Below are 27,701 nucleotides of genomic sequence, written 5' to 3'. Positions count from 1 at the left end.
CACCCTCAGCTCCATGTACAGCCCCACAGCCCGGCCTGCCCCACGACATTCTCATACAAGGATGGGGCAGTATCATCTTCTCTTCTTGTTGTATGTGTGAAAATCACCTCTCTGAAGTGACCAGTGATGTAGTAGACTGGACCGCTGCTTCCTGTTGAGCGAATTCTCTTTGTCCCCCTGCTCCTGTGCAGTTCATACTCATGGGGTGCTGGTGGAAGGGAGATGACAGATGGTGGTTTCGTGCACAGAATGGGAAACACGTTCTGACTGTGGGGTTACCCTCCTTTGCTATGCACTGAGCTTTGAGCACTGAACGTGAGTCAATAAAAATTCAACTGACTGGGCCTTTCCTGCAGGGGTCTTTCCCTACCTGTTTTCCATCCTATTGATTTCTTGCTGCAGGAAGCATCACTGGTCCATCTTCAACAGTCAAACGCTGGCGCGTGCTGCCCAACTGTGGCATTGTGAGAGAAGGGGAGAGCTCAGCTGCAGTCTCACAATGGAGAAAATCCCTCAGGACACAGTGATGTCACCCAGTCACCACGGGACAAATAAAGGACCAGCTTATGTCCAGAACAGGCCCAGAATTGAAAGGGAAAGAAATTCTGGGCTGGTGGCCTTGCAAGATGGGTGATCACTGACCAGAGCCAGGAATCTCTGACTCCTGCCCAAGAGAGGAAGAACTGGCACGACAGACAGACACGACTGGACTGTGGTGACAGCCACCTCCTGGTTGCGACATGGTAAAGGGACCTGGGAAAGCAAAAACTTGACCAAAGCATGCAATTCCTGCCTCAACAGAGGAGAGGTCAGGGAGGAGCACGGGGAGGCGGCTTCCTGCCTGGGGTTACTGTCCGACTGAGCCTGAGGCCGAGGGTGAGCCAGGAGCCCTGCTCTCCTCTCCCCTCTGCAGTTAAAGGATCCTCAGCAGCTTCTTGGGAGTGGGCAGCTGGCACTTTGGCCCAAAGGCTGAAAAGAGAAGAAATTGTCAGCCAGTGTCTAATGTTATTTTCAAGGGTGGAGCCAGACCAAGTGACGGATCCAGCCTTCCTCTGGAAGTGAGTGCTTGCTGGGAATTCCACAGAGGGGAGCAGGGGTCTGAGAGGAGAGGTAAATGGAGTCCAGGCTGCCTCGTACAGTGGCCCTTTAAGACAAGCCGGGGACAGTGAAGGTGCTCTGGCTGCCACCACCAGCACAGTCCACACGCTTGTCACCTTAGTAGGGCTCTGTGTGGAGAATGTCCCTGCCATGCCGTCTCGTCTGTTGATTTTGCAGAAATGCCTGGATCCCATTGCTCAGACCCATGGCCTGCAGCACACATTTGTCCCTGTTCCCCTGCCCTGCAAACCCCTCGTGACCTCAAATCTACTTTTCAGTCTCTGTGACTTTGACTACCCTGGGTGCTTTGTGTGAGTGTTCTTGTAACTGATTTATTTCACTTAATGTTTGCCCTAAAGTTTGTGCAGGTTGCAGCCTGTGTCCTGATTTTCTTTCTTTTGAAGGCTGATGTTCCATTATATGGGTAGATCACACTTTGTTTATATGTCCATCTGTTGAAGGGCACAGGAGTTTCTGCCATGATTTAGCCGGTGTCAATGATGGTAGAAACCTGGGGGTACCAATGTCTCTTCAAACCCTGCTTTCGGATAGACACTGTGATAGTCACTTTGCTACCCCCAGATCAAAATACTGCACACCCCAATTTAACAGAGGAGAGGTTTAGCCGGCTCACAGTCTCCAGTGGGTTCAGCTCCAAGACTGACTCCGGGGCAGAAACAGCAGAGTGGAAGGGTCTGGTGGAGGACAGCTGTTCATTTCATGGCAGCCAGGAAGCAGAGAGAGCAGAGGACCAGAGACAGGAACGCACCCTCCCAGGTCACCCCCACAGTGACCCTCTGCCAACCTGGCCCCACCTCTAACAGCGCATTCAGTTATGGACTCATCCATCGGGACTCACCAGTGAGAACAGTGTCCATGATCCGGTCAAGGCTTTGGGGGACAATCTAGATCTAAACGATAACAAACACCCAGAAATGGGACTGGTGGATTCTATTGGTAATTCTATTTTCAATTTCCTGGGGGCCGTCATAGCGTTTTCCACAGTGGCCGGACCATTTTACATTGCCACAAACCGAGCACAGGATTCCAGCTTCTCTGTACCCTTGCCAACGTTGGTTATTCTGTTTTTTGATAGCCTTCCCAATAGGTGTGAGGTGAGTCTCACTGTGGGCTTGATTCGCATCTCCCAAATGCTTGGAGATGCTGTGTGTCTCTTCATGTGCTCACTGGCATTTGCATATCTTTTTTGGGAAAAAATGTGTATTCAAGCCCTTTGTGCAGTTTTGAATCCAGTGTTCAACGAGTTGAGTCAGGGCATTGTTTTTAGAGGCTCCTGCAATTCTCACTCTCTGCTCCTCCATCCCACGTCTTCCCAGGGTCTGGCAGGCTGGCCACGCTGTCCCCATGGAACATCTGCCCAGGGTCCTTGTGGCAAATTTAAGCAGAGGCAAAGGAACATGATTCGCAAGTCACTTCCATCACACGCATGTTGGGTTCCACATAAGTATAGCTGTGCTTCGTCAAACATAGCAGGATAAGAGCTTGCACGGCAGATAAATTAGGGAGTGAATTCTTAGATTACAAAAAGATTCTGGCCCTGCTGTTTAATTGCTTTCAGAAAGAACAGCTATGGATCAAATGGTTTAAAAGTAAAAGTCATTTTCTGCAGTGGATTTGCCTTAACTTTCATCTGCTGTAGAATACCAGATAGCCAGTCATCAAAGGCCTCTATTTTGCAGCCTTTTAATCTGGGAGGACTCTGCAGATGGTCCCACCATGGCAAACCAGCGTTCCCAAGGTGTCCCATTAAAATTCTTTTAAGTGAAAAGTGACTATGGCTTAAAGTATTTTTTTTCCAAGTTAAAATGACCCACGGAGGCTCAGCGTCCAGGAGCAGGATCTTAGCCAGATGACCCGAGCACAGATGTGCAGAGTGTAAAGGCTCACCCAAAGACCATGTGTGGATGTGGGGCCCCTTACGTACAGCTGGACAGGTTGTGCACTCCACAACATCACCTGATTAAAGGGCTGAGGAGAGACAAGATCTGGGCCACGGGTCACCGGCCACATCCTTGTGTTGGTGCCTTGCTGTATCTGCCCAGAGGAAGGTTTTCTTTCTGGCACACACAGAGGACCTGCATAAGTGGCAGCCCTGAGCGAGTGCAGGTCTCTCTGGCTAGAGTTCTAGAGTCACAGTCCGCTGCTCAGAGGTCCCGGTCATCTCAGCTGACCGCCAAGTCAGCCCCAGCGCTCCTAACTGGGAATATAACGCAGCGGTGCTATAGTTACTTGTGTCAGTCTACATTGTTCACTTCAACAAGCATTTATGAAGCCCTCCCTATGTGCCAAGCACTGTGGTGAGCATTTGAGACACACAGTGAAAGGGGCCGACCACGATTTCCACCCCCGTGGACACAACACTGTCACAGGGAGAGATAAGGCAATAAATAAGCAGTAGTTGTGATTGTGCTAGCTGGCGTGTCAGACTGTGGTAAGAAGCAGGGAACGAAGGTCAAGCTTGTGTGACAGATTTCTCCCCTACAAAATTACCCTTTGCCGTATTGTAATTTTTTGTTTGTTTTTGGTTTTTGAGAAACGGTCTCACTGTGTAGCCCAGGCTGGTCTTGAACTCATAGCAGTTCTCCTGCCTCTGGCTTCTGAGTGCTGGGATGACAGGCGTGCACCACCATGGCCAGATCCCCATTATAATTAAGAGGTATATTGAGGAAGATATTTTGAGGCTCTGCAAATATCCTTTTTTCCCTAATATATTTATTCACTAACCTTAGTCCATTAGTAGATGGTCTGTGACAAATGTCTGGATTTTTTGAGATAGGCTGCTTCTATGTGGTCCAGACTCACCTTGAACTCCCAGAGATCCTCCTGCCTCTGCCTCCTGAGTGCTGAGGTTACAGGTGTGTGCCACCATTCCTGGCTGGCCTGTACTAATTTTAACTGTGGTGTTCTATTTCAATTTGTGTTCCTCTCCTTCCTTCTACAGTGATTTGTTTATTTAGTTATTTATTTGCATCAGTGTGACCTCATAGATACATATTTTAATCTGTGGGTTATAATCCAAAAGCATAATTTTTTATTTTGTTGGAGGATTGTCTTCCTGTGTTTTTTGAAGTTACCTCCGCCCTTCTGAGCGCTTGCTTACTTTCTGACATGTTCTTGTGTCTTTCCCACTCTGTCCTGGACTCAATAACTTTTCAGAGGAAGCCTTGGTTCCTTTTTCTTGAAGATTGGCGTTTGGGAACCAAGATCAGACACTAAATGTGCTGCTGTTCTCAGGGGACCATTACTTTTAGGTCCTTTTCATGGGACTCTATGGGATCTGTTTCCCATTGCTGGCAGAAAACATCCTACAGCCACAATTTAAAAAGGAGAAATTGCATGGCTCCTGGAGGGCTCTCAGAGGGTTCAGTCCATGGTCAGCTCCAAGTCAGAAACATCAGAGTGGAAGAATGTCGCTTACCTGGGTATCGGAGCGCAGAGGAAGACCTGGGAGGGAAGCCAGGGCTGGGGACAGGTTAGTGACCTGCTTCACTAACCAAGCCTCATCTCCTAAAAGTGCACTTGGCTCTTTTTTTAAAAATCAGTACCAGGGATCAAACTCATGACTTCGCGCTTGCAAGGCAGGTGCTTATGCTGCTGAGCTAAATCCCCAGCTAAAAGTGCACTTGGCTTTTAACTCAGTGGACGAATCCATTGATGGGATGAGGCCTCCATGAAGTATCCCACTTCCAAACCCCACTTCTGAAAACGTGAGCCTTTTGGGGGAAGTTATTGATCTGCACTACCGGAGGCAGTCACACTTACACATACATCTACATTTACTTAAAAATCTTAAATTCATATGGAAACTCCTGACCCCAGTCATAGCACAGAGTTGATTCTAATTCCCCTTTGCTGATGTGTAGTATCTTTTATCAATAGTGAGAGACCTGGCTGTCCTTAATTAAAATGTGTTTACTAATTTCTTCTATCCTAGCTTGCATATAAAGCAGCAACAGAATTGCTAATTTTACAGATTTTGTCTTTACCCTGATAGCATATACTTCAAATGCTGCTTCCCAATGTAGCTCTGGCTGGTTCCTTTTTCCCTTCCCCTTCCGTGTGGTTATTTGATTCACTTGTAATTAAGTTCATACTATGATTTGTTTTATTTCGGGTTTTCTGCATATTATGCTTCATGTCTTTTTAATTTACATTCAATAAAATTCACTGTGGTGTAGAGTTTTATGGGTTTTGTTGAATGGATACAGCCTTGTATCCACTCCCACATCATGACTTAGGATGGTTCTGCTGACTTGACTGTACACATTAGTGAAATAAATCAGACTCGCATGTGTAAACATCGTATTGTCTCCTTAGTGTAAAAACTGAAAGAGTAAATAAGATCCAAAATGTACAATAGATTTTGTGAAAGGGGAAAAACTATTCAAAAGAAAAGAACAACTAGGATAAGGGAAAGGAGAAAATAAAAAAGGGAAAATGATTACATACCTGTCTATCTATGTATCTATCTATGTAGATAATCATGCTATCAATTTCTGTTAGTTCATCAAAATAATAGTTTGTGCTTTCCCTGTTCAATCATTTTTATGTCTATAACTTGTAATCTGAGAACCTACTTTGAAGATAACAATACACAATATAGTAACCATTGTTAATCATTATGTTGATTTGGAATTCTGTACCATTGTTTTTAGTCTTTTTTGGCTTTGTTAAAAAAAAAAAAAAAGAACAGTTCTGCTGTTTATGACATTGCATTCTGTTGGACCCTTCTGTAGTCCTGTCCCCTACCAAACCTCTAAAACTTCTGATTTATTTTCTCTCCACATAGTTAGCTTTGTGCTCCCGCAGTGAAATGCCTGACAGAGTCCTTGCGAAGTAGAGAGGATAGTTTGGGGTCCTGGTTCTGGAGTTCAAATCCAGTATCAGGTGGCCCTGTTGGTTTGGGTCTCTGGTGAGAATAGCACATCTCAGCAAGAGTTAACATCAAGCCAGGAAGGGAAGAGAAGGGAAGGAAGGGGAGGGAGGCAGAAGGGGATAGAAGGGGAAGAGGAGGAAAGGGGAGGGAGAGAGAGAGACAGAGAGAGAACTTAAGGCACCTGGCCTCACCTTCCTGAAGCCTTCAGTACCTCTTAATAGTGACACCTGCGGACCAAGCTTTTAACTCATGAACCTTTGAGGAGCACATTACACTCAAACCATAGCACGGAGTAGTGTGACCCATGACTTCCTAGTCCTTGCATTTTTCTTTTTTGTAAATTGCATTTATTACCTATTTGGTTGTGTGTTATATGTAGCTGCTTTCTTTTTGTTCCTGGGTGGTGTTTTATTCAATCTATTACAACTTTTTCACCCATTCTTTGGCAGAAAGATGTGTTAGTTGTTTCCAGTTTTCAGTGGTTATAGATAAAGCGGCTGTAAAAATGCATACAGAGTTTGTGAACCCATGTTTTCATTTCTCAAGAGTAAACACCTAACAGTGGGATTGCAGGAACACGCGACAAATGTAAATTTATCTTTAGAACACACTGTCAAACTGTTTTCTAAGAAGGCTTTAGCATTTTGTTTTGGTCTTTCTGAGACTGGGTCTCTCTATGCAGTTCAGGCTGGCCTTGAGCTCGCTTTGTAGCCCGGGCTGGTCTCAAAACTTGGAATGATCCTTCTGCCTCAGCCTCCCGAGTGCTGTGATTACAGGCATGTGCCACCATGCCCAGAGACAAGGCTGACCATTTTGTTTTCCAACCAATGACATGGAAGAGATTTGAGTGTTCTATGCTCCCACAGCACTTAGTACTGCCAGGGTTTTATTTCAGTTACTCTAACAGCAGCATAATAAAGTCTCAGCCTATCTGAGACTTTAAACTGCGTTTCCCTAAGGACTGCAGTTTAAAGGCGGAGAGTTTATTTGCCTCACCATTTCCAGCGGGTTCAGGCCATAATCTGCTGACTCCAAGGTGAAAATGGCATGGTCAGAGGACCAGTGGAGGACAGCTGCTCGGTCCACGGTGATCAGGAAGCAGAGGAGGAAAGGAGGGACCAGGGATGAGAAGATACCTCCAGGTCCAGTCCCCGGTGACCTGCCGTTAGCCAGGCCTCTTCTCCTGACAGTATGTTCAGACCCTGAACTAATCAATAGATGTGATGTGATGGTGAAACCCCAATCCCTGACCCAATCATTTTCAAACACAAGGAACTTTTAGGGGGTGGAGCTTACATTTAAACCACAACAGCTGGTAATGTGGAATATTACTTCAAAGGTTGATTTGTCAGCTTCTTTGGTGAGGTGCTGTTCAGAACTTCTGCACTTTAAAAAAACAACAACTTGTTTTATCTTTTTTACTTTTTAACTAAACATCATAAATTTTAGGTTCAAGTCCTTTGTAGGATAGACTTTGTAAGCATTTTCATTCAGTCTAGGGCTTTTCTGTTTTCATTTTGCTCATAGCAGGTTTATTTATTTATTTTTGAGACAGAGTCTTGCTATGAAGCCCAGGCTGGTCTCAAAGTTACAGCAATCCTCCTGCCTCAGCTTCCCAAGTTCTGGGATTGCAGGGATGCACCATTAAGCCCAGCTGTTGAGGGTATCTTATGGAGAGCCAAAGTTTCAAATTTTGATAAATTTAAGTGTATCAAGTTTTTATTTATAAATGGTGCTTTTGGTATCATCTAAAAAGTGTTTCCCTAACTCAGGATCCCAGAGAGTTCTTGTTTTACTTTGTTCTAGAAGTGTTACTTTTAGGGTCTATATTTTTGTCTATGATACATTATGAGTTAATTTATGTAGGTCAGTTATAGGATAGGATTGAAGTCAATGTGTGTGTGTGTGTGTGTGTGTGCGTGTGTGTGATGGATTCTAAATATCAGGAAAGATTGTTGAAAAAATATTTTCCTCACTGTGTTACATTGAAAACATTGTAAAAAAAATCACAAATTTGAGCATTTATTTCTGCATCTCTGTCCCTACACCCACACCAGACTGTCTTAACATCAATCATCTTTTTGTTAGCATGATTGGACACCCGAGGCAGGTTACTTTATAAAGAAATGAGGTTTATTTTGGCTTAACGTTCTTAAGATAAAAAGGTCTACACAGCACGATGTGAATTTTGGTGAGAGAGATCCTGGGGCAGTTAATATGACAGTGGGAGTGTGTGTCTGTAACTCTGTGTTTACTTCCGTTCCTGGCACTCCACTCTGGGGATCTACTCATCTAATCTAATCACTTCTTAAATTTCCACCTGTAACGCTGTAGTGGATTAAATGCCCCCCTTAATGTCCTTAGCATGTGACTTTGGGGTTGAACTGCACAGCTTTAGGAGGATGGGTCACATTCAGACCACAGGAACTGACTGAGTCCGCACCCTCCAGCCACTGTTTGTATTGTCCTGTTCATAGTACTCAGTTTCTTTCTAAGCTAACCTTTTTCAGTAACCAAGTTCTCTGCTTCATCTTTACAGGCCCCAACGTTATAAAAACTTCCTCTCTGGCTGAATTCAAAACTAAAAACCTTCTAAATCATTCAGCTGTGGCACTGGCTCTTGATTCTCAAGGTACAGTTGGTTAAAAGCCCCAACAGTGGCCGTGCCACCCATGTCTCAGGACAGGAGCTACATGGTTCAGAAGCCTTCGGAACTGGTTTTGGGGAGGAGCTTGGAAAGGTTTGGAAATGCCAGCTAGAGAAACACCTCTGGGATGCTGTAAGCCAAACCTGATGGGTGAGTCTGGTTGGAGGAGGCTCGAAGACCAGAATGCTGATAGAAATGCAGCCCACAACGACCAGGCTCAAGAGGTTCCAGCTGGGAACAAAGACCGCACTGGTAGCTGGACTCCAGCCTGAAAATCTGAACCACATACTAGGTAGTCAGAGCAACCCCACTTCTCTGGCGCCAACATTGTCTTAATTACTTTTCATCACGGAGACACCCGGCACCCACAAAATAAAAGGGGAGAGGTTTGTTACAGCTCACAGTTTGTAGAGTTTCAGTCTACAGTTGACTGGCTCCAAGGCAGGTGGCATGGGAGGGAGAGGGACCCAGCAGAAGAAAAGCAGCTGATGGCGGGGGCAGCTGGAGGCAGAGAGGTGAAGGGAGCGGGGAGGGGGATACGCTCCTGAGGTCACACCCCGCCAGCCGCCTCCTCCATCCAGGATCCCCCTCCTGATCACTTTTAGTTCTAAACTTATCAGTGGACAAAACCTCCACCACCAGATCACTCCCTGAAAGCCTCGTCCATGAGCACATGAGGCTGTGGGGGCGCATACAGATATCAACCGTAACAGTGTTAAAAGTTAGTGTCTTTCTGAGAATTTTCCCATTTCATCCATGTCATGCAATTTACAATGGTTTGTATTGTGTTTTTAAGTGATTGTTATTCCTGGAAAGATTAACAGTCACGTTCCCTCTTTTCAACTATGAAATCATTCTCGAGTGAATTATTAACACCATTTTTCCTGATTTCAGTAACTGAGTCTTTTTCTTGGTCACCTAATTAAAGATTGGTTCATTTTATTGCCTTAATTCAATTTACATTAATCTATTTGAGATTAAATATGAAATTAAATACAGCAGTGTAAAAATCTTTGCTCATAATGGCTCCATTTCCTGCCATTTGTGTTAGCACACTTCAATTACACATTGTATGTTATATCAATACAAACTTATAATTATTCAATTGTACTATTGTCTTTTATATAAGATTAGAGAGGGAAAGAGGTGTAAACACAGGATACTTTTACACTGGCCTCTATATTGTCTTGTGCAGTTACCTTAATCAATGTTTCTGCATACAGATTCAAATTACTATCTAGTGTCACTTTTATTTCAACAAGGACAAATTCCTTGTTGGTTAAATCACTTGTAATGGGTGCTCTGTTTATAATTTGGCAATGTCTTTGGAGGGATAGTTTTACTAGGTATAAAATTTTTGCTTGGTAGTATTTTTTTCTTCAACATATTTCTAGCCTATATGGTTCTAATGAGAAATTAGATGTTAATTTTATAGAGGGCTCTTTGAACATAGTAGGTCAACTTTTGCTGTTTTCAAGATTCTTTACTTTTTTTTTTTTTTTTGCACTGGGAATCAAACACAAAACCTTGAGCTTGCCAGGCAGACACAAGGTTATTTTCTTATATTTCAGGAATTTGGCTATGATATGTATAGATACGGATCTCTTTGGATTTATCTTACTTTTTATATGTGGGCCTTTCTTTTGGATGTGTTGATTAATATTGCCCATTGAATTTAGAAAGTTTTAGTCATTATTTCTTCAAATACTTTTTTGTCCTTTTCTTTCTGTCTATATTCTCTTTAGATTTCCATTGAGCATATGTCGGTATGTTGGATGGTGTCCAACAAGTTCTGTTCATCAGTCTTCACTTTGTTTTCTTTTTGTTTCTTGGCATAGATAATCTCAAATGACCAATCAACAAGTTCTTCAAAATCTGACTTAGTTACTTTTTTATCACTGAGACACTACCCAGCACCTACAAAATAACAGGAAAAAGGTTAATTTTGCCTCATAGTTCCTTGGTTCCTTTTTCTGTCTTCTCGGATTTATTGTGCAGGTCCTTCAGAGAATTTTTCATTTCAGTCATTATACTTTTTACTTCCACAATTTCTACTTAGTTCTTTTTAATCATTTCTATCTCCTCTTTAGTTTTCTTTATTTTGTAAATAGCTATCTTTTACATTCCTTTGCTTCTTTGGATATGATTTCCTTTAGTTCTTTGAATGTATTTATAATAGCTAATTCAGAGTCCATGTCTCTTAAGCTGAATATCTGTGCCCTCTCAAAAAGCTTCTATTCCTCGCTCCTTTTGTGTGAACAAAATATACTTTCTTATTTCTTTGTATGTCCCATTTTTTTTTAAACTTGACATTTTAAATCATTATGTAGCAACTCTGGAAATCAGATTCTCCCCATTTCACAGTATTTAGTGATACCGTTTGTTTGTTTAGCAACTACTCTGAATTAATTCAGTAAATACTGGGTTCTTTATCATGTGTAGCCACATGCTTGGCTATCTCAGTGGTTGGTACTGACTGGAAAGAGATCTCCTAAAATGCCCCACCCCTACTAGTCCCCATTATTTCTTTTTGCAGAGGAATCTGGTACTAATCCAATTTATGACAATTTATGACTCTGTGTACTGCTTTGTAGGGCTTCAGCTTCAGTCAGAAGTGAAATATTAGGCCTGCTTACGTCTTTCCTGAACACACACACAACCATAATCATGAACGAGCCTGTTCCACTGTATGACCTTCTAGATTACCAGGAATTTGCTGGAGACATAAGCAATTTATTATCCAACTTTTCTTTATAAAGTCTGTATTAGCTTATTTGTCCCAATCTTCATTAGATAACTACAATGATAAATATTTGCATGGATTTTCTTTTCAACAAATGACTCCTACAGGAAGACTGTTTTCCCTAGGCAGGAGCTGAGTAACACTGAGCAAAGACAAACCTTGCCAGTGGGGTCTTCCAGGAAACTACTGAGTAGAGAAGCCCATTATCAGCAGTTTTCTGGGAATGGGATTTTGGGAGAGTTCCAGCCCTTCCGGTGAGTAATGGGCTGCCTGTTTCATTGTGCTGTGGAATGTTCATATTCAAGGCCACAGCACATTGAAGAGAGGAGGGTGGTAGAGAGGCAAGCTAAAATGTCAGAAAGCTCAGTGTTCTTTACGGAGATTTAGCTGTTTTTCTTGAATAAATGATCCCAGATGTTTTATGTCTTTGATTTCCTGAGCTATGAAAAGTTGATTTTGGTATTTATTACTGATTATTTATGTTTTTTATGGAGAGTTTTGAAGGTCCTTCATGCTCATTTATGTCACTTATGTTGATTTTTTAATACTTTTATGAACTACTTCTTGGTAATTACGCAAGTGACTGCATTATACATCTTACCTATTACTATCCTACTTCAGATTAGTATTGTGGTCCCTCAACTCATGGGTTTAACTCTTTCCATGATTCTGGTCACAAACCAAATTGGATAAGAACCAAATCAAATTTCCCCAGAAGGTCAACATTGAAGCTAATCATTGAATTTGATTTGATTCTTGTCCAGTTTGGCTTGTGACCATAATTACGGAAAGAATTAAGTTTGAGAACCAAGGTGCCACTGTACTTAATTTCAACAAAACAGCGCAACTTCGCTTCAATATAAATAAATTAGCTTTTCTTTTCTTGCCATCATTGCATATTTGTGTGTGTGTGTGTATGTGTGTGTGTGTGTGTGTGAAAGAGAGAGAGAGAGAGAGAGAGAGAGAGAGAGAGAGAGACTCTCTGCTGTTTGAATCTTAAATGTCCCCCAAAAGGTTGTGGGTTGAAGGCTTGCTTACAGCCAGCGGCGATATTGGGAGGCAGTGGATCCTTTGGGAGGTAGGGCATATTGAAAGGAATTTAGCTTACTGGGGACACGTCCTTGAAGGGGATGTTGAGTCTGCCTCCCAGCCCTCATCAGGTGAGCCACTTTGCTCTACCACGCATGCTGCTCTGTCTGCTACAGGCCCCCAGATGTTGATGCCAACTCACCATAGGCTGAAACTGCTGGAATTGTGAACCAAAACGCATTGAAAGTTGGCTTGTTTAGGGTATTTGTCAAAGTTATGGGTTCTCTCTCTCTCCCTTTCTGTCTCTTTCTTCCATACACAAACACTCATTCAGTAGTTAGACAGTATATTCCATATACAATCTATCAGTATTTTAAATAGTGGGCAGCAAAACAATCTTTTTTCATCACCTGATTAAACTATGCGTTGTCCAGATAGACTAGGACACAGACCAGAAATAATTCTGCAGGTTCCTACTAATCATCTGCCAAAGCTTAAGAACTTTCCGTGACTAAATAGCATTCCATTTGTTGAATACCATTAGTAAATCTCTAGGGTCGTAAATTATTGTTTGAAGCAATTTTGTTCAGTTTTATACTTGTTTCTTGGGTAAGAGGTTGTATTGATCACTTTAATTTGCTGTACTCTGAAGTTCTATCTCATAGGATATTTTATTTACATCTTTCTTATATGACACCTAGTTTTCAAAGTACTTGTATCAGTTTATACTCCTATCAGAAATGTTCTGGAATACTTCTGTGCTGTATCCTTGCCAACACTTGCTTTTATAGAGTGGAAGAAGTCTTCCATTAGCTATGAGCTCACTCCATGGCTGATCCTTTTTCTCACCCAATGCTGTCCTTAGGTGAACAGATTTAAATGTATGAAGACAAATGAATCAGTCTTTTCCTTTTCTGTACTGGTTTCTAACCCAGAGGCATGAAAATATTCTGTTATGCTGTCTTCCAAAATCTGCATTATTTTATTGATCACATTTATGACTCCATCCACCTGAAGTTGATTCTAGATACTTGTTCTATGTGGACACCTAGTTAACTTAGGATCACTTACTGAGAAGACTATTCTCTCCCTGATATTTCTGTTCTGAAACTTTAATTCTACAAATTTGCCAATGAATGTCAACATTGATGATGGCACAGTTACGTTCAAGAGAACATAGCTGGGCTTTTCAATCTATCTCTGCTCATAATTAATTGAAGACTATTTTTATTAATTTTAATTTTCAAAATTTTTTCATATGCAGATATGCGGGTAGTTATAGAAATCATTTGAAAATGTCCTGAAACTAATAAATTACTTTTAATTAAGCCTGGAATAATTGTCCTTTTAAGAACTATATTGTACCATTGCTGCAATATATTTTTAGTTTGTTCTTCAGCTTGAAAACAATTTACAGCTTAAAGAGAATAAGATTATACTTTAAAGATATGATTAGCACATTATTTTAGAATACATTATATATTAGCTAGAAATCTACATTTGAAAAACACAAAAACTTCATTTCTGCTTTTCATTGTTTTAAAAATTTAAACACTGACTGAAATTTCCAACTGATCTCATAGAGTCACACAACTTAAATAATAAGTTAAGTTCTGTGCCCTCAGCTTCCAATCACAGTATCATCATTTATTCCAAGTGGCCTGTTAAAACACAGGATTATGTAGAACTATAAGACTTACAAATAGCAATTTTGAGTGGAGCCACGCTATTATTGAGACCTTTTGCATTCATTTTCATGAAGGATATAGTTCCACTTTGTTTCTTTAAATTCTAAAAATTAAGATACAATCTACAGATGGCAGAATGTACCTCTTAACAATCCACAACTGTGGATTTTGACAAATGTGCCCTATTGTGTAATCACTGCCGTGTTCAAGATATAAAAAGTCCCAGCAGTCTCCCTGCCCTACTTGTTGGTGAAGGCTTCCTCTCACCTCTGCTCTGACAATCTATTTTTTTGTCCCCATAGGTTTTTTTTTCTTTTTCAGAATGTCATATAAATGGGATCATACAGCATGTAGCCTTTTGAGTCTGGCTTCTTTAGTCTAGAGTGCTTTTGACATTTATCTTTTGTGTTGTGCCGGTGATCATTATTCTGTATTACTGACTAATATCCCTTTGAAGACATGTCCCTCTTGGTGTGTTTAATGTATGAGTGTTATTCTGTTTATAAGTCACTTTCAAAACACATTTATCATATGAGGGAATCGTATTTTGATTTGGCTTTGTTTTTCTTGAATAAGTAACACAACATTTTAAATTGAGGGAAAAGAAAGGTTTATAGAGCCCCCCTGTGTTAAATAAATAACCCAATGTTTGATAAGACAGAGTAACCTTCCCCTCAGTTTGTGGCCAGTACGTCTGGTGAGTTTCATGCTTACTTGGTCAAAGCCATCCAAGGACTGCTTAATACAAGGTAACCGTAAGAAGCTCGGATATGGCCCCCAGTTTGGGCACAGGTGCACGTAGAAGTGTTGGATAGATTGCAGAAAAAGTTACAGTTTTTGATATTTGACTAAGCACAGGTTGCAGGTGAAAGCCTGATAATGTGTGGCTTGGGGGTCCCATTCCTTTGACTCCTGCATATGTCCTACAAAAACCACAGGGGAAACTAACCTAGGGCTGGTCATGACCTCTCTTCTTTCTAAGCTTCTGTTTCATCATTTGTGGATTGGGACAGAAGTGTGTCTCCCTCAGATGGTGTGAGAATTCAGATTATAGTCAAAGCTCACCATATATTGAAAACTGTTTAGATGTGAATTTGAAAAAGTCGTACACTGTGACTTGTTCACTACAAGGTGTTACACTGAATGCTGCAGTGTGTTTCTGTGCCTCCCTCTTAAAATACAAATTCCTTAAGGACACAGCTGTTCCCCAGGGCCATGTGCATGGACTCTGACCGATTTGGTTCTCTGGGTCTACACTGTCCTGAAGGTCACTGGCAGGATTGGCCCAGTGTACTAAAATGATTTCACCAGGGACCTGCCCGTAGTGTGAGGTTTACTGTTCGATTCCACAGATCCTTCTGTCTTCAAATGTTCCTTGGATTTCCTTTTAACGTATTCGGTTGTCTTTTGAGTTTGCAAATACATTTAAAGATTTCAATGACAACTAGAGGAGATACATACTTCTGTTGTTAACAGCATGTTTGCAAAGCCAAATTCCCCTCAGTTTAATTTTAGCTGCACAGCAATTGGTGCAGCAGAATATTTCTGGGGAATTTCTCAGGAGTGCTTTCTCCTGCTTTTGCGGCGCCTCTGGGGGTTGACGGTGGTGTCTGGCGATGGAGAGGCGAGCCCCCCTCCGCCTTAAAAGAATGTTCCACTGGGAAATTCTGTGATTTCTAAGGCTTGTGTAGCTTTTGTTTTGTTTTTCTTTACCAGCAACTAGAATCTCTAAATCCCCAAAGTAACAGCATAAGGAACAGAGCTCTCGGATGAGCTCTCTAATCGCATTGAGCAATTACACGGCATGCATCCTAACACAGCCCACAGGCTCCAGGTGGGACCCATCCCTCCTAAACAGCTGGGGAGTCCTATTTACCAGGACTGGGGTCACCAGTAGGGTTGAGGGACGATAGAGCAGGGTGTGAACTTTGCTAATGAAGAACACAATTTCGTGAAACCCTGTCTTCTGTTCAAAAGTAGGCAGGTCTGGAAATGTACAAGAGTCTGCTTTCTAAAATGAAACCTTACCTCATTAAGAAAGCTGGCGAGGCTGGGGATTTAGCTCAGCCACAAAGTGCCTGCCTGGCAAGCGCAGAGTCCTGAGTTCGATCTCTGATACAAAAAAGAAAAAGAGAAAAGCTGATGCAGGCGCTGGGGCTCTGTCCACTCAGCTGTCCTGGGTCTTCAGTGGCCTTTAGTGACCCCTTACATCTGTGGCCTGTATTCTTTTGGCACCAAAGTCTGGTTTTGTGGAAAACTTTTTCCCCACATACTGGGGGAGGCAGGTGGTTTCAGGATAATTCAGGGCATCACATTTGCTGTGCACTTTATTTTTATTATTATTACATTGGATTCTCACAAGGTTCCCACAGCTCAGCTCCTTCACCAGGGCTGTCCACGGTAGGGCTCCTGCTCCTGGGAGAATCTGCCGAGAGGAGGCTGGGCTCAGTGAGCAGCAGGCTGTAGACAGGGAGGAGGTGTGCACAGAGACACCACTCGCCTCTGGCTGTGAGGCCAGGGGTGGGGACCCCTGCTTTCCATCACAGAATGGAACCTCAATTCTGAAACCTAGGAAAAGATTTTTAATTCATGTTCTTTCTTTCTTTCTCTCTTTCTTTCTTTCTTCCTTTCTTCCTCTCTTTTTCTTTCTTTCTTTCTTTCTTTTCTTCTTTCCTTCTTTCTTTCTGCTTGTCTGTCTTGCTATGTAGCCCAGGCTGGTGCTCCTCCTGGCTCAGCCTCCTGAGTCCTGCGATGACAGGTGTGTGCTACAGGGCCCAGCGTATCCTACTTTGTTGCTAACTGTGATCCTTCATTAGCTTTCAGAGAACGGTATCTCATGGCACTAGTTTTATCAAAAGATTTCATAGTTCACTAAATTGTTTCATGCTGTGTAGTCATACCTATTTTTTAAATTGTGAAAGTGACACACACCTATGATACAAAAATCATGGTATAAAATAAAAGTGAGAAAGCAGAAATGCATCTTTTGTTTCCCACTCTAGAATTCCAATTATCCAAGACTTCCTCTTTGTTTGGAGAAGGCTATGGCTACCCATTTGTTTTGTATGTGTTTCTTGTGGGGGGATATATATATATAGTGGGCATATCAGTCTGTATCTAGCTTTTCCACTTATTATGTCTTTCCATATTACCTTGTATATACCTACCTCATTGTTTCCCACGGCCTTTAGGCCTGACTTTTGTGCTTTACAGAACAGTTTGTACTTTATAAATCGCCCTTCAGCCTGGTTCTAGCCCCCCACCGACTGCCCACCTGGAGAGAAAGGCCGCGTGTGTGCTAACTGCAGGGAACCCAGAACGGCTCCTAGTTACACTGCACTGCCCTCTTCCCTGCCGTCCCCAGGCCTGTAATTTCCTAATTACACCTCCTGCCCTTTGATTTTAGCTTTGTCCATCTTCTTTGGTGCAAATATTCCTGGGAATCTTGTGTTCTTTTACATCCCAAGCTTAGGACCAATGAATTTCTCAGAAACTTTTCTAGGAATAAACTTAGCTGAGTGAGAAAGATGGACCAAGCCAGAGACCCTGGGAACTGGGGGGTGAGGGTGTGGGGAAGAAAAGAAAATAGGGAGCCTCTTTTTAGCTCACCCCCAGTTCTTCCCATAGTCAGGTCCCTGTTTCCTAAGGTCCCCTCATTGTGTGTGATTATACAAGGGGAAGACAACTTGTAGGGATTCTCTTGGGATTTTTATTTATTACAAAGATTCTGCACACTTCTTAGAGCCCTAACAGAGGAGTGTTGCTTATACTTTGCAGTCTGAGGAGTTTCCTTCTGTCTGAGAAATTACCAAACAGGAAGCAATAGGTTCTACTGATAACTGGATAAAGATTATGATTCTTATTCCAGGAAAATGAAAAAGTATGCAACTTTTTGGGAAATTATTCATGCCATTTCTTTTTGAGCACTGACACATGTCAGGTATTGGGTTATAAAGCTCAGCATATTAATTTATTTATTTGTACTTAAATCTTTACAATAGACCCACTGAAATGGAGGGGAAACCCGAGTCAGCCCTCTGGCTTCCCTTGCGTTTATTCACATGGTTTTAGCTGACTGTAACATCGTTGATGTTAGGAGTCACACAGCTGAGCCATGTATTGTCAGTCTCCCGATAGCTCGGTTGTGGGTGACACATCTGACGTGTGTGTTGTGATGATACTGGTGGCTTTGGTTCCTTGGAGGCTGCTTTTGTTTACTTTGATGCCATTGGGACCTTTGGCTCTTCCCTTGGATGTGCGTAGGTATCTGATGGTGACCTCTTTGAGGGGAAGCAAATCTCATATTCCTGCCCCCCCCTCCACTTTCTGAATAATTTTTTTCCTTTTTGCCAAAGGAGTGCATTAGCACACTATCCAGTGGGACAAAGGCCTGGTTCAGGAGCAGTGTGAGGTGCCCATTGAAACTCTCATTTTATCGAGAAAAGAAACAAACTATGTTTCAGAAGCTTGAGCCAAAGATTGAGTTAGGGTTGGAGAGAACAGCGCCTGCTCCAAGGCCCCTTTTGACCCACTGGCTCCCTCCAAGAGCACCTGGTTTGGGGTGTTGAGTGTGGGCGGGCACTGCAGGTGGCAGGAAGTCTGGGAGAACAATAGGTGAGTGGGTGCAGAGGTGGGAATGCAGGCCACTGGAACAAGCCAAGTCCATAAACACACACAGAAGAGCACAGAGCACAGAGAAGGGGGTGTCCCCAGGTGAAGCAGATGCAGACAGAAATGACGGAAGGGAGTGGAAGGTCACTCTGCTATCAAGAGTGGCAATCATCATGCAGTTGCCAACATGGTTGAGTTTAGTAGTGGGTGTGTTAGTCACCTGTCCTTTACGGTAACAAATACCTGAGATAGTTTAGTTTGGCTCACAGTATCAGAAGGTTCAGTCCATGGGTGATGGCCCCCTTGCTTTTGGGACTGAGACCAAGACAGAAGATCAAGGCAGGCAGCATGAGTTGAGCAAAATCATTCACCTTGTAACCTGGAAATGAAAAACAGAGACCCGGAAATGAAATACAGAGAGAGGAGGAGTGCAAGGTCCCACCTCTGCTTTGAGTGCATCTTCACTAACCTAAATCCCCCACTAATCCCCACCTCTTAAAGGTTCCATCACTCCCAGGAGTGAAAACTGAAGACAGTGAGCCTCTGCCTGACTCTCCATATGCAAAGGATAGCAGCAGGTGAAGTCTCGGTCTAAGAACATCACATTCTTTAACTGTGCAATCCTCACAGTAGTTCTATGAACAGGTTCTAGTGTTATCCCATTTTACACTTAGGAAACTGAGGGTCAGAAGTCATACAGCTTGCTCCAAATCCCACAGCCAGTGACAGAGTCAGGATGTGGAAGCAGTTGCAAATCTGACCTCTGACCTCCGCGATGACGGCACCCTGATACCATCGTCTGCATCTTCTTCCCCCTTCTCTCTCTCTTTTATATCCTGGCAAATCCCATATAAAGCATCATTTACACCTCTACCTCTTTTTATTTGTAACTGGCTCATAACAGTTGTGTGTATTTAAGGGGTACAGTGTGATAATGTAGACGTGTATGCAAGTGTGTCAATCAGATTAAGGTGGTGGGCATGTCTGGTGCTTAAGCGCTGGTCATTTCTCTGTGCTTGGAGCATTTAAAATCCTTTGAATTGGCTACTTTGAAAGCCACTGTGGTCTATAATATAGAAGTCCTGTAATGTTGAGTATTGGCAGCTGCTCCTCCTAAGCAGCTACCTGCTGTACCCATCAGCCGCCCTCTCCCGTCCCTCCCCCGCCTCCTTCCAGGCTCTGGTAGCTGCTATTGGTCTCTCTACTTCCATGCCATCACCTTTATTTTCTTCCACATGTGAGCAGCAATGTGAACTGTTTGTCTTTCTGCATCTGACAGCCTCAGGGTGGTTTCCAAGGCCAACCCAAGAGCCCATGGATGCTGTGATTGCCTGCTTCCTGCTTCTTCTGGCCCCGAGTCCTTAGCCTTCCCCTCCCAGCGGCTCCGTGGTACATGGCTTGTCTGCAGTGTCCTTGCAGAGTGTGGATCCCAAGTGCTCTGAGGCTGGAGGAGGCGCACTGCGTTTAGCTCTGGTGGCAGTGGTCAGGGCCCCCTCTGTGTTCCTTGCATGATCCTCTGAGACTGGATTCTGTTTGACTTTGACCTCTGGGCTCTTCCTGTAGGCTGGGGCTCACTGGTGCTCAGGGCCTGTGGCAGCTCTGGGGACCGTCAGCACCTGTGGTGACTGAGTCTTTGCTGTTCCCTTGCCCCAGGTCCTGTCTTTACTGTGGTGATTTCCCTCTTCTTGCAAACAAGCATCTCTCTGTTCTGTTTCTATTTTCACACGGTGCATGGTTGGCTCAGTTTATCTTCGGTTCATGCTCTAGGAGATGGGCTCTGCCTGCCACGGCTGGTTCATAGTCAAACTAATGTCCCTGCTGGAAAGGATTCTCATGCCGAGTCCTTTCTTAGACCACCACAGCCTTTATATTTGGTCAGGCATGAGTTTCTGGATGTGATGAGGTTGATCTTGGCAGACTCTGACACTTACCAGGGATTTTTATGCAAATGGAGAGATACTCCACACAGTTCCTGCTCTGTTTAATGTCCAGCTGATCAACCTTGAAATAATCAACTTTCATCCAAATATTCAGACACTAGTTACACACTGATTAAATAAAAAAGGGCTGATGAATTTGACAAATTTTGTTTCAAACTTAAAAGCTGATTTCAAATTTAATTTGGACATTTGAACGTCTAATGTGATCAAATGTGCTTGGTCCTCTAAATTGATGTATGGAATCAAACCATGTAAACATTTCTGTTTTATTCATTTTAAATTGCCCTATAATAACTGCACATACTTATGGGCTACAGTGTGATGTTTCTACCCATGTATACGATGTCTAATGATCAAATCCGGGTAATTAGCTTATTCATCATTTCAGACAGCAAGCGGTGTTTGGAGAGAACACAGTCATTCTGCATGGATTATAGAAATCAAATTATTGAACATGAAATGAGAGCTTAAGTTTTAAATCATGATAATCAGAAACTTTTGAGTAAAATATTTAGTTATGAAACAGTTACATGTCTCACCATCAGGGAAAACATTTTCCAAGGGAGATTTTCAGTGTTTATCTGCTGTAATGTTTTGCCTTCTGTAGATATGGTTGCTAAATTTTACAGTCTTTCTTGTGATACCATAGACCTGGGGTAGTTTTAAAGTAAGTTTTTGATGTTGAGTAGTTTGTTCTCATATATTCACGCAATTTATGACAAAATTAAGTAGATCCTTGAGCTACAAAATTTTATAAATGTGCCCAATTGAGTCTTGGAATGATTTTCAACACTTCAACAAGACTTATCCCACAGGATTGTGGTTCTGATACTGTATATTAAAGTGCCATATCTAGTACATTTACTCCTCTTTGTATTTTTCAGTCAATTTCAGTGGTAAACTTTTGTGTAATTGTTGTGTATTTTCGCTGTTATTCTTCAAATTGTACTAGTTATTTAAAGTATTGAGAAAAGCCAGAGTATTCTTTCGTTTTGATAAACTTTAAGGTGTGACATTTTGGTTGTAACATAAAAGAAACTGATTTTTAACTTTGAAAAATTTTGACATATCCAACATAGGTATAATAGAACAATACAATGAACATCAAAAGTTTTTTTACCCAGAAACAACAATTCTTAACATGCTGCCCGTGCGCTCTGCACACACACACACACACACACACACACACACACTTTTTTAAGTGTCAAAAAGTCCTAGATGCCCACAGCTCTGTGCACACACTTCTTCTGCCCCTGGCTCTTCCTCCGTGAGCTCACAGCGCTGTTACCACACTGAGAAATTCACTAATTCAGTACACTCAGCCTTGCTGTTCATACTCAGATTTTCCTAACTGCTTCTTTGTAAACGTCTCCATTTCCGTCAGCCTTATGCACTGCGGCTGCTACTGTGTCTCTTCATTTTCTTCATGACAATAGTTTTGACGAGTTGGGGCCGGCTCTTTTGTAAGATGCCCCATAATCTGGGTTTTTCTCATGGTTTGCTCATGGTCACACTCAGATAAAATATTTTTGACAAGATTCCCCCAAGCTAATGCTGCAGTATCTGGCTGTGTCACACCAGGACACTTGTGATGGTCTGAATCTTTCTTTTGGGTGATGCTGAGTTGGATTAAGCAATTAATTTTGAAAATGAGTTAGATCCCAGATAAGCAGAGTATGAGGTTTTCCCATTGAAAGGAATCTGCTTTCCCTTCCTGAAGTTTTTCTTTTTCTTTTCCCCCACTGGGGAAGTTGGCACCAGTATCGAGAGATTGACTCATTGAGGTTCCATATAAATGGAAGGAAGGGAGTGGGCCATGGGATACGCAGGGAAGGCATTCCAGCAAGGTAACAGCATGTACAAAAGTCCTGTGGTAGGACAGAATGGGGACAAGCAAGGTGGCTGAAGCTCCACTGGCTTAGGACAGGGGCAGGGGTGAGAGGGAGCTGATCCTGAAGGCCTTGAGAACTTGGGCCAGAACTTTGCCTCCAGGCTAAGAATGCTGGGACTAGGCAGAGGTTCTGGGCATGGAAGCCATCTAACTTGCGAGCTTTTCTTGTCAGCTAGACATTTTCATACTTACTGAAAACGATCTTTTAGATGGGTAGGAAGAGATTGTGTTCTCAATTCTGCTTTGTGCATTCATGGAAAAGGAAGCCACAGGGGAAAAAAGTTGGGAGGTATTTGTGAGGCAGTGCAGCTCGGTCTCAGCTACTGCTCGGCAGCTGTGAGGAGCATCCTGACCCCAGACATGAAGAGCTGGGGAAAGACAAGGTAGTGAATCCCAGTGCGCCAGCATCTTGCCTCAGGAGCAGAGCAGTCCACGGCTCCGCAGTACCTGGACCCGCCTGCTCCTGTCTCCCTCGGCTGTCCTGGACCCCGTTTCTCCCTCACTGCCAGTGTGTGACCTCACAGACCCCTGGCCTCGCTGCCGGGTGTCCTGATGTTTCTCCTGCCCGTGGCTCTTTCTTGGAGTACAGCTGAGGGGCACCCGGCTCCTGTGCGCTGCTGCTATCCCTGGTGTGCATGTCCCTCGCTTTGCTCCTTCTCCTGCTCAGGGACAGCTGTCCATTCCAGCCAGGTGTGCAGCCACCCGGGCATCTGCTGTGCGCTTCACCCCACACATCTGCTGGAGTGGGTGTGCGCGGCTCTGCACCCCACACTCCCAGTCACGAGGTCTGCAGACAGACTTTCTCACTCTGTATGCCAGCAAAATGGGACCATCCTTTCCTACCCCCCAGGCCTGGGTCTTGTCCTCCTTAGTCTATGTCGCGGGCTGATTGTCTGTCTGTGCTCAGGGGCTTGGGGCACAGATGAGCAGAGAGAGAAGAGAAGGGGCTCCTAACCTTCATTCCTGGGGTGCCTAAGCTAGGGCATGTTGCTCTGCAAGGTGAAGATTGAAGGGGATGCTTGACGGGGACTCCTACGGCTTAGCATGGGCCCTCGCAGGGCCTGTCCTGTGGCCTCCTCTGGGCTGTGGGACATGGATTCTGGGGTTGTCTCCCCGGGAACTGGCCCCAAACATGGCCCCTGCAGCTTTCTGCCTGAGCTCTCCAAGCGCATGTGAGGGGGCACTGGGTTGTAAATCTCCCCTTGCCAAGGGTCAGAAGACATGTCCCTAGACACCCAGGGGACACCTCTAGACATCCAGACCACACCCCTAGACACTTGGGCACACCCAACTCTTGCCCTGGAGCTCTGTGGCCCTGGTGTACTCCTACCCTTGGCCACAGCAGCTGTGTCCTGGCTGGGAGGCTCTGGACGCTACATCTCTGGAATGCTCCGAAGAGAGACCAGGTCTTTTCAGCAGGCAAAGAGCACTGCCTAGGTGCCTGAAGGGACACAGCTGTGGCCAGGGGTAAGCTTTTGCATAGTCACTGCTTCTCAAAGCTTTGGACAGCAATCCTGACAGGCCTCAAGGGGCGGGTCCCCTCCCTCTGTCTGGGCCATGTTCCCAGCTGTGCTGGGCCAGTGGGTGGCCTCAGAGTCATGGGCTGGCCATGTGATACCCATGATCCCCATTCTGTCACAGTGCACACATTAGTCACTTCTCTTTTGCTGATCTGGGTGAGGTTAAGCATCAGGACGTGACTGTGTTGTATGTGGTGCATAAATAGATCACAGCTGTCTCTGTGGGTCCCTGTGGAAGGGCAGAGCGGGCCACCTGGGGACACCAGGGGCTGTGGGATATGATAATATCCGCCCACTTTTCTTATCACCCCTCTCCCTTTCTTCCCTCCTCTCTCTTTCCTCCCTCCCTCCCTCTCTCTTCTCTATCTTTCTGCCTCTGGCACTTGATCCGCTCAGAAGGTCCTACAAATCCCAGACCCCACTGCCAGTTATGAGAGACCGAGGCTGTCCCTCTTCTTTGGGGTCTCTCCCCTGGTCACATTTATCCCTTCCTGCCCTCTGTGACCTCTCACCATCACGCACCCATTTGTCCTTGTCCCCTGCAGCTGACTGGCCCTTCAGGACAGGGTCACTGTTGCTCCCCTGGAGGGTACCGTCTCCCTCCCAGGGACTGGTGACCCTACAGGGACAGCTGGGTGCTCCACTGATGCCTTAGCAGCATGGCTGTGCTTCAAGGGAACAAGCAGGAGAGGGGACACCAAGGCAAAGACACAGCCTCAGTTCAGCAAAGTGGGGAGAAGGACAGGGACACAAAATGAGGGGTCCGGAACCAGGGGAGGGAGTGAGCCCCGGGGGCCCGCTTCCCTCTCCTTGTTGTTTTGAGTTCAGGGGTGAGGAGGGGGCTGTGAGGGCAGAGGACGGTGTAGACAGGAGACAGAGGTGAGGTGCGAAATCTGCAGAGCCTAGGACGGGACCTGGGAACTGCCTGTCACCTCTGGCAGCATCTCAGCTTTTGTGGCTTGGTGACACCAAGGTTAGCCCGCAAAAGCCTGTTTGGAGTGGATGGGGAGCCAGCTGCCAAACGAAAAGCATGTAGTGAAAATCCAGAGATTTGCCAGAGAGGGAAGCTGAGAGAAACGGGTTGGTAGCTAAAGATAAGGAGGGATAAGGGAGTTTAAAAATCTGTGTATAAACATATTTTTAATTCCATAGCTTTATTTTAAACACCTTGAGATAAACTTGATAAAAAACCCTACTGCTCTCAGCGTGCAACCTATCGACGTGCAAGTGTGCTCTGCGTGTGACCATCACCGCACACCACTTCTGTCACCCAGGGCCATCCTTGTGTCCCGCTCCAGCCTCAGGCTGACACTCGTCTCCTTTTTGTCTCCAGATCTGACTTCTGTGGGAACGCCACCGACGAAACACCCGGCACACGTGCTTGGCCGCTGCCGCGGGCAGCACAAGTCCTCATGCGCACGGCCTCGAGTGTCAGAATCTCTCCCTTCATGCCTGAACGGAGTTCCATTGCGAGGACGGCTGTATCTCCACCCACCAGGTGATGGGCATTTGGGTTGTAGAAGATTCATTGCTTAAGATGGGAATTGTGCTGTTGGTTTGAGTTGCTGCAGAAAAAAAAATCACACACTGGGTGGTTTAAACAGTAGATTTTGTTTCCTTTCTTACAGTTCTGGAGACTGGAATTTCCTAACTGGAGTGTCAGCATGGCCTGGTTCTGGGGATGGCCCTTGACTTGCCTTTCAGATGACCACCTGCTCACAGGGTTCTTCTGTGATTCCCTGCGCCTTCTCTCCCAAACTCTGATGTCTCTTTTCTTCATACAAGGACCTTATTGCAACCTGGATCACGGCCCCTCCTTTCTATCATAACGACACCCTGAAAGGCCTTATCTCTCAGGACAAGCACGCTGGCAAATGGAGAGTCCACATGACTTTTGGGGAATGTGATTCATTCCTGCCTCAGACACTGCACCACCTCTGCGTGCTGGATGACAGTGATATAGTACCGAGCTTCGCAACCCAGCACTGTGGACATTGGGGACCGAACGACTTTTCGGGGCCTTTCCTGGACATGATAGGACATTCAGCAGCATCCTTAACCTCTGTCCCATCAGATACCAGTAACATAATTCTAGTTGTGACAACAAAAAATGTGGCTAGGCATTGTGATTGCCAGAGGTGACAAAATTACTGTAAGCTGAGAGGGAGAGAGAGAGAGAGAGAGAGAGAGAGAGAGAGAGAGAGAGAGAGAGAGAGAAAGAGAGAGAGAGAGAGAGAGAGAGAGAGAGAGAGAGAGAGATTGTAATGAGTGAAATCTTTGAGAGAGAGCAAGAGATGGGATTCTGTGTTGTAACCAGAGCTCGATGAGAGAAGAGGGAATCTACCTGTTGGGAGACCTAGGTGGGGATTGGTCAGTGGAGGACACGTACTAGTTTGTTTCTTTAAGTTATACTGACACCTAATAACTGTACATATTTATGGAGTGCCATGCTATATTTCGATGTGTGTACACATTGTACGATGATCAAGTCAGCACAGCATGTAGAGAATATGCCATTTTTGTGCTGAGAGGATCTGGCATCCTCTCTTCTGGCTGTGCTGAAACACACAATACATTGTCAGCTCTGATTATCCTGCTGTGCGGTGGAAGGCCAGAGCTGATTCCCCGTAACTAACTAGAGATTGGACACTCTGACTGGCTTTCCCCACCCCTCGGCCTTCCTCGCTCCAGCCTACGGTCACTGTGATTCTCTAAACTTCTGTGCGATCAACATTTTAGATTCCACATATGACTAAGATTAAGCTCTCCTTGTCTATCCATTTCTGTCTTATTATTAATAACACAGTGTCCTCCAGGTTCACCTGTGATGTGACACGGGGCAGGATTTCCTACTTCATCATGGATGAAGGACAGCAGCCTCTTTAACACACGGTGCTGGAAAAACTAGATTTCAACGTGCAAATAATTAAACTTGAGCCCTGTCTCTCACCATGTGAAAAATCAGCACAAAATACATAAAGACTGTTAGAGGCAAGAACTACCGAAGAAAGCATAGTGTCTTCTTACACGTGTTTCTCAGTGACATCCGGCATCTGTGGAGGAAGCAGGACTTTGCCGCATATCCACAGCCACCTGTGAGTCAGTGATGTCCTGCTGGGAGCCTTCCCTGAGAAGAACTGCTTCTTCAGGAGCTAATACTGGCAGGTTCTTGTGACACTGCTTAACCTGTTTATTAGAGTCCAACACATGTTGGAGCTCTTGATGGATTTTGTTCTCCAAGACTGTAAGTTATTTGAAGATGGGCACTGCCCTGTATGTATTTATAGTTAGCCCCTAGCAGGCACTCAATAAATGTTTTATTGAAAGAAGTTTCCATCCGTATTTTATTATCTATATCTTCTACAAAATTTGCCTCGTAAGATGGGCAACACTCCTCAGACTGGCCAGTGGCTAAATAGACACTGAAATTGATGCACGTTGCTGTCATTTGGGATGATCCTCCAAATTCTCTTCTACAATAGTCTTGTCAGTCAAACTGGGAGCATAAATCAGCAGCTCTTGAAGCTCCCTCTCCTCATGAACTGTTTGTCTGCAGATTCTGATTCAGTCTGTGGAGCAAGGCCTGAAGCTTTGCATTTCTAAGAAGCTCTCAGGTAAGGATTGTGGTCTTGGGCCA

At 44.2% G+C, this 27,701-nt stretch overlaps 1 long non-coding RNA gene across 2 annotated transcripts; it reads left to right on the top strand.

Annotated features, from left to right (window-relative positions):
• The first annotated feature begins 569 nt into the window (after positions 1 to 569).
• On the top strand, positions 570 to 27,393 carry LOC111756469 (uncharacterized). 2 transcript variants are annotated; one of them, XR_002790949.2, is made up of 4 exons: positions 570 to 1,058; positions 8,535 to 8,792; positions 25,398 to 25,562; positions 25,693 to 27,393. It is a non-coding gene; the product is annotated as an uncharacterized LOC111756469 (long non-coding RNA). The 2 variants fall into 2 exon arrangements; XR_002790948.2 differs by having other exon boundaries at positions 8,535 to 8,934.
• The last annotated feature ends 308 nt before the right edge of the window (positions 27,394 to 27,701 follow it).

The sequence above is a fragment of the Cavia porcellus genome, unplaced genomic scaffold (genome assembly GCF_034190915.1).
Source record: "Cavia porcellus strain 051 isolate PalLab524CR breed Dunkin Hartley unplaced genomic scaffold, mCavPor4.1 scaffold_13, whole genome shotgun sequence".
NCBI classification, from domain to species: Eukaryota; Metazoa; Chordata; class Mammalia; order Rodentia; family Caviidae; genus Cavia; species Cavia porcellus.
The sequence above is the reverse complement of the archived record's forward strand: the minus strand, read 5'-3'. Positions and strand labels throughout refer to the sequence as shown.